Raw genomic sequence first — 6,427 nt, forward strand, 5'->3', positions numbered from 1 at the left:
TACATAGGCTGCTAAGGCATGAGAAGCCCCTCAGTCTTACGGCCTCCCTGTTTAATTAATTTCACAGGGAAAATGTAAAGATGATGTAATGATGAAGACACAGGAAGCAGTAAAGAGGGAGATATTGCAGAAATGGGAAGGGAATGAGAGGCAAGGCCGGGCTGGGACCAGAGCTCTGATGGCAGATGAGGCAGGGCTGGGTATGGGTGTGCAGATATAGGGGCGGGAGGTTGCAATGCTGAACAATGCTTTATTTTTTTAATGTTTTTTCTATTTCTCTTCCTCTACCTGCCAGGCAGGAGAGATGGCTTTCTTACTCACTGTCCTCAGTGGAAAAACTCAGCTTTCAGTTTCAAAATACAGCTCCTCAAGTCCTGGGCTAGTCTGAAGGCTGAGTATTTTTGACTTGTAAGAGCTGGGCTGGTTGAAAGAGAAAAGTTTGGACTATTTACAATAGCCAAGACATGGAAAAAACCTAAATGTCCATAAACAGATGAATGGATAAAGAAGATACAGTCTATTTATACAATGGAATACTACTCAGCCATAAAAAAGAATGAAATAATGTCATTTGCAGCAACATGGTCAGACCTAGAGATTATTATACTAAGTGAAGTAAGTCAGGCAGAGAAAGACAAATTTCACATGATATCACTTACGTGTGGAATCTAAAAAATGATGCAAATGAAATTATTTACAAACTAGAAATAGACTCACAGACATAGAGAACAGACTGGTGGTTGCCAAGGGGGAGGGATGGAGTGGGAGGTTGGGATTAGCAGATGTAAGCTTTTATATATGGAATGGATAAACAACAAGGTCCTACTGTAGAGCACAGGGAACTATATTCAATATCCTATGATAAACCATAACGGAAAAGAATATGAAAGAGAATGTATATACATGTATAACTGAATCGCTTTGCTGTACAGCAGAAACTAACAGAACATTGTAAATGAACTATACTTCAATAAAATGGAAAAAAAAAGAAAGAGAAAAGATCGGGCTGGACAATGAGAGGCAGGCCTGAAAGGCGAGAGCACAGGCCTATAAAACCAGCCATAGCATGGCAGGAGGGCAGGAGGAGGCCACAGGAAGGAGACAGGATATGACAACAAAGTAAGTTTTCCCATCACACAGGAAGGAGGTAAATGTCCTCTTTGGCTGAGAGGACACCTTAGGATTAAAAGAAGGGAGCCTGAAGGTGGGCCAGAGGGCCTGCTCTTTGCCTCACTCCTCAAGGTCAAAACCAGCAGGGGCATGGAGACAGGATGGAAATACCCAGATAGGCTTAGGGAACTGAAGTGCCTCAGTCACCTGAGAACAGAGAAAGTATGGTAACAATAATGGCACATTAGGCTGGGCAGGGGTGGGGAGGGCCTGAATAGCTCCCCTCCCCCAACCCTAGAAGTATTCCTGTCCTCCAGTGGGGCACGGGAAAAATGTGGAAAAAAATTCCTATAACAAACAGCCCTGAAATCTAAGAAACTTAACAGACTTATTTTGTTTTGTACATAATATACGACCATCACTAGTTGGCAGGGAGGTCAGTCTATTTCAATACTCGGGGATGCAGAGTAATGATGCAATGGCCATTGTGAATATAGACGATCACTCTGGAAGAGGAAGACGATTCCGGAGGGTCTTGTCCAGACAATTAGATGTTCGTCTTGACTCACCTCATTTTTGCTTATTGTTCAAATGAATTACATGGCCCCAGCCACCTATCAGGGGCCCAGTGAGTGTAATTCAGAGATTATTGGTGAGCAACACTAATGATTACCACATTTTCCGTGGTAAAAGGGAATCACTGTGCCAGCCAGAGCCCTGGGAAGACTGGGGAGAGGTGACAATCCAGAGAAGCCTCAGGAGGGCGGAGGTGAGTCTCGGGCCAGCAGCATTACTAAGCTGAGGTGGAACTGAGCTGCAGGGGTACGTGAAGGCCAGGAGGAGATCCACACACCACACCAGCCACAGATGCTTCAGCAGAGGGTACAGAAAGCATGGAGGCCATGGCCATGGCTTGGAGGCATGGGGCAGCAGAGCCACGGTGAGTAAAGAACAGAGGACAACACATGGACAAGAGCAACTCCCCCAGGCAAAAAAGCCACCAGGAATTCAGATTGCATTGAAAGAACTAAATTCAGAATTGACCATATGTAAAACTATAAGTGACTGAGTTATCTTGAAGTAACAAAAGAAGTGTATGTCACCATCAGAGGAAAAGGGGAGGCTGTGAGAAATTCCAGCCCAGTTACGGAGTAATATATAACGAGAGCTATATGGCTGTACATCTAAGCTGTGACTGGAACCTTTCTGCTACGATGAGTAAGTGTGTGGTGGGAGTGAGGGGGATAGAGATTAGTGGCACTATAAAGATCAGGACGTTCATGTAGATAGGCCTCTATTTTCTCTGTGAATGAAGAGGCATGGTCATCTAGGACTCTGCTCCAAGTAACCAAACCCTTGGAAACACGATGGTGGCCCAAGAGTCAGTAACTCAAAGTGCTGTCCAGCTCAGGGACCAGCAACACTAGTAGATACCCATGTTCCCGCCAGGGCAGGAACACAGCATCCTGGGTTTGTATACAGGGGAGAATAGAGTGTAGCACAAGCTCTTACCCATGCAGCACACGTTTGGTTCAATGACAGCCATGCACTCCTGGAGACAAGTCAAAGAATGGCTCCTGCCTCAGGGAGGGGCAGAGGGAGGCGGCAAAGATCCATTCATATTGCTTTGACATCTGCACTGAAGTCACATCGGTTGGCTCTGTGTAGCTGATGCTAATGAGTAAAAAGAGAACAGACACTGGAATCAGACTGAATGTTCAAGTCCTAGCTCTTCCAGCGACCCCCAAATTACAACCTCTCTGAGTCAGTTTTCCCGTCTGTAAAATGGGGAGAAGTGTAACTCCCTTAGGTGTTTGAATGAGGATCAAAGGAGATAACTCATGGACAGTCCCTGACACATAGGAAGTATTTGCACACATAGGAAGCATTTGTAGAATATGATTTCCCACTCCCATTTTTGTCTACTAGTGATCTACCTGGTCATTCAGAGAATTTACACCCGGCCTTCCTTCATGATGTGAAGTACCCTTTAGCAGTCATGGTCAATCATTTGGAATGTCAAATTCACAGGCACATTGGACACGTTAGACGTATAAATGTCAAGTGATGAACTACCGAAACAGTAATTGAGCTTTGACAATCCTCTCTCCTCTCTTCTTCCCAGGCAAGACCTGTTCTGTTGTATTATGTGACAACATAGGAGTAAAAGGCTGTTAAAGAATTTCTTAAAGCTCCAATCACTGCCCTTCAACCCAATGACAACAAAATTTAATTGAGTGGTCCTCTGTGGGTTTGGAACATTTGGGGATTTTTTCTTTCTCCTTTTTTCTTTTTATGTGGGAGGTTGGAGATATCTCTGCAAGATATTTCTGCATTAGACCGTAGGTACTATGGATCTTGAGTGAATTAGAGAGAAGGCGAACTAATTCACTAACTGCAGTATTCTGGTTGTCTTTTTCTGCCATAACAAATTTCCCAACACTTTGTGGCTTAAAAGAACAATTTAGTTTTCTTTCTCATGGTTCTGCGGTTGATGGGCTCGGATGGGCTCACTTGGGGTCTCTCCATGCAGTTGTGGTCAGATAGCGGGGCTGGGGTCCTCTGAAGGCTGGACAGATGCCTGGGTGGGGATGCTGGGGATTGGGTGAGCATCTCTCCACTGATAGGGCCTCTCCTTTCTCAGAGAAAATGGTAGGACTTTCTTCTTAAGCTTGACAATTCATTTCGCTGGAGGCAGCATTAGGTGATTGGGGATAATCCCAACACTTAATTTGGATGGGAGGCGGGTGGGCAGGGATAGGGCACAGGCATGAGAAGGTCCCGTGGAGGCAGTGGGGCACAGTGGTTAAGGGCAAGGGCTTTAGAGATGGAGACCTTAGGCTCTGTTGGCTGCTTGGCCACTTTGTCAGCTCTCCTGCTGATGAGCTGTGTGTAAATGTAAAAGGCCTTGGAGCAGATCCTTATCCTCTTTGAGCTCCATTTTTCCCATCTCTAAAAGAGGCTGACAATGCCTACTTTGCCTTGCAGACTGAATAAGACAGTGAAGTACAATAATGCCCCATGTTTAGAGGATGCTTAGTAAGTGTTCGATGATGGCAGGAGGAAGTATTTCAGAAGCCAAAAGTGGAGATGCAGCCCAACAACCAAGAAATCCCAGTGCTAAGAAATTCAGTCGGTTCCAGGATCTCTGGCAATGACTAAAATCAAATATTCCCTGTACTACTTTAATCCAAGAAGGAAAAACACACTTTTGATGAGCTAACTTGGTTATGGTTACTTGTTTCTACCTGCATCCATGTCCTTATAGGGTGTCCCCAAAAGAAAACCATGGTTGGGGCTTATTCTGGTGCTTTATAAATGAGGGTTTATTGTTATTACTATTATTATTATTATTATTATTATTACAGAGGTTGTGTTTGGCTCTGGGGAGAGGGGACCCTCAGATCACAGCATACTCTAAGTGGGTGTGTGCTGGGAATGCCCACTGCTGGTCCTTTGTACACAGCACCTTTCCCATAAACTGTCAGATCTCTCTGTGACAGCTAAATACATGCTTTAGACATGTTTTAAAAATCAGGCATGCCAGGCCCAGCTCGGATTTCATCTCACTGAATCACCTTCTGCGTTGGGCTGTAGGAAGAAGGCAACAACCTCAAATACACATTAAGTTGCTTTCAGGTAGAATTACAGGACAGGGGCTGGGCTGGGGAAATGTTCCTATGATTTAAGGACATCAGGGAGGACCCTACTGCTTGAGTGTTTCAAGAACTATAGAAATTGGCAAGCATTTTGCTTTTTTTTTTTTTTTTTTTTTAAATCTTTGTAGGGCTTTAAAACTCCACTTCAAGTACCAGTTAATAACTAGATAGGCAGCAACAATTTATATCTCCATCAATATTAATGCTGGGGACAAGCCCTCCACCCAAGTGACAGGAAAGCATCCAGAACTAATTTGGGTCCCCAGGCAGATTTAGAAAATTATTATGCCTCAACAGGGGGTAGAATTGAATCTATCTGCTTTTGGCCCACTTTGGAGGATGATCTCTTCCCACTACAAATAAACAGAGGATGGATAATGCAGGCCAGGGGTGGAGAGAGCCTGAGTGGGTAATTTTAGCCATTGACACATAGCTATTTTTGCTGCTCAACAAGATCAAGGCTAAACTTAGAGTGGGCAGAGTTCCTCAGCATCTTCCGTGGTCAAATATGCAACTTGGCCATCAGTTGGGAGAGGAATGAGCACAGAGGACGCATCCCTGTCAGCTCAGCCACATGGCTCAGCCAGGCTCTTCACGAGAAGGAGCTGTTTGTTTTTTTCTTCTTCTAAGGGAAAGGGCATTTTTTAAAAAGACTGGCAAAAATCCTTGGCCAAATTTGGATTATGAGATCAAGGAATAAAATCATCAGCCCGATTAAGTGGAAATAGACATTAAGGCAATCAGTTAATCTAAAATTAGATGAAGTGAATACCTAAGGTCATTTAACAAGTATTTCTTGAAGCCTGAAGTATGTACTCATCTGTGATTTCTAAATCTATTTTATTTGAACCATGTAGAGATGGAAATGGATTTCCCAGGGTAATTAACCACCAAAATAATGTGACCACCAAAAATCAAGCAAGGCTTAGGCAGCATTAAAAGAAGTATAGAAAGCAGAAAGGGGAAGGTGATGTCATTGCTCCTTCCTGTGCTGTGGGCTCCACACCACATTTTAAGAGGGAGGAGTGATAACCTGGGGCATGTGCAAAGGAGAGAAGCCAGGATGGTAGGGAGGTGCAAAACCCTGTCACATAGAGATTGTTCAAGAATGGGACTATGTGCGGGGGTGGGGGGGCGGTGCTCAAGGGGCAAAGGGACATGATGCTTCTTCTTGTTTTATTTTTTTTTTAATTTGAAAGTCAGTCATGTGGTTTTAACTTGTTTGTGTAGAAGTTCCAGGACAAATACTGAACATAAGCTGCAAAAAGTCCCTCAAGTACAGAATGGGGTGTCCCAGCGGCTATGAGTTCCTTGCCATGGTGAGAATGGATGGTCCATTGACAGTGGTATGGTGGAGGGATTTGAGCAGTGGATGAAACTGGATTCAGATGAGATGGGATCCAGAGGCAGCGTGGTGCAGCTGTTATATTAAGAGCTCAGCTCTAGAAACAGACAGACTTGGGAGCCTCATCACTTATTTCACATGCCCCTGACCACTCTACCTAACTTCTCTGCGCTTCAGTTCCTTCATCAGGAAATGAAGAGTGCCTGTCTCATAAGGCTGTTTTGAGATGTAAACACATTAATGCATATAGAGAGCTTGACATGCTGCTTGGAACATAGTGCTTAATAAATGGCAGCTATTCTTACAATTAGTC

Source organism: Delphinapterus leucas, chromosome 6 (genome assembly GCF_059928025.1).
Source record: "Delphinapterus leucas isolate spDelLeu-1000000601 "Yukka" chromosome 6, BTC_Dleu_Yukka2, whole genome shotgun sequence".
NCBI lineage: Eukaryota > Metazoa > Chordata > Mammalia > Artiodactyla > Monodontidae > Delphinapterus > Delphinapterus leucas.